We start from the raw sequence: 1,345 nt of genomic DNA, 5'->3' as shown, positions 1-1,345 counted from the left end.
TTTTTTCTTTTTCTTTTTTTTTTCTTTTTTTTTTTTTCTTTTTGTAAAAGTTAGTAATTTGAATCCATTATAATTTAGGATTACTACATTTTTTAATCACAAAAAAATCTAAGGGTGTAATGAGTAAATTATTTCATCCAAAACCATCTGGAGAGTGATCCTGTTTTGTAGATAATGTATATACTTATATAAAAAAAATGTATATATCCATTTAGTTTAGCTTTTTTTTTTTTTTTTTTTTTTTTTTTTTTTTTTTTGAGAAATAATTACAAACATGCTGCTAACCCCACAACTCGAACCATTTTCTCCCTAAACCTCTAAGCACTTTATGCATAGAAAAGTGCCAATTTAGCTACAAAGTTTTTGGTATCAAATAGAAAAGTTGAATTGAATCTCATATAAGATCTCTAAATAAATTTGTTATTAAGAATATAAGATAAAACTTATATATAAAATCTTTCAAAAAAAAGAGTTATAACATAATGAAATAATACAACTGAAATATAGTTTTTCAAATTAAAAATTTTAAAATTATAATTAAAATCAATCATATTAAAAAAAAAAAAAAAAAAAAGCAAACTAAGTGAATTAGTCATATTTTCAATTGAAATCTAGACGTTAGAAAATTTATTTAAAATTTAATTAGTAATTTCATATTAAAAAGTAAGAAAAATGAATACTTTTAATACATATACGTGTGTGTAGGGACTCAATTTGGATTGGACCCAGAGTATGAGTGGGTTTTCAGCCCAACAAGCCCAAACAATAAATTTGTAGAGAGTGGATCGAAGGTTTAGGCGCTGGCCGGCGTTCACAAGATAAACCCTCTTCTTTTGTTGAAAAATGCTTAGAACCATTTACAACTGGGGGATGCTCCTCGGCAGGCCTTTTTCTCCCCCCCCCCCCCTTTCCTCCTCCTTTTACTTTACTGGCTCCTCTTTATATAGTCTTCCTTGTCCTATCTCTTCTTCCATCTTTTGATCATCCATTCGCCTTTCTTCTGACCGTCGTCCCATCAGAGGCCTTATCAACACTCAAGTGGTTCACACTGATCAACGTCGCCTGCTAAGGGGTGCATCCCCATTAATGCGGCCAGAGGGGTTAGGTGAAGGCATTAAGTGTAGATATGACAGCTTGCTTGGGCTTGTCCCTTCCCAAAGTTATCCTTACTATGCAGAACGAAGAGGTCCTCGGCGTGGATCCAAAAAAAGAGTCTCTCTAATTTAGCCTTGAGTGGTCATCCTTCTCGCGTGGGCCTTGGGCCTACTACACGATGGGCTGAGGCTATCAGCGCCACGGGCCCCACAATAGCCCCCCTCAAAATCCTGCTGCACTCTTTCCTTTG

The sequence above is a fragment of the Quercus suber genome, unplaced genomic scaffold (assembly GCF_002906115.3).
Source record: "Quercus suber isolate HL8 unplaced genomic scaffold, Cork oak 2.0 scaffold_386, whole genome shotgun sequence".
Taxonomy (NCBI): Eukaryota; Viridiplantae; Streptophyta; class Magnoliopsida; order Fagales; family Fagaceae; genus Quercus; species Quercus suber.
The sequence above is the reverse complement of the archived record's forward strand: the minus strand, read 5'-3'. Positions refer to the sequence as shown.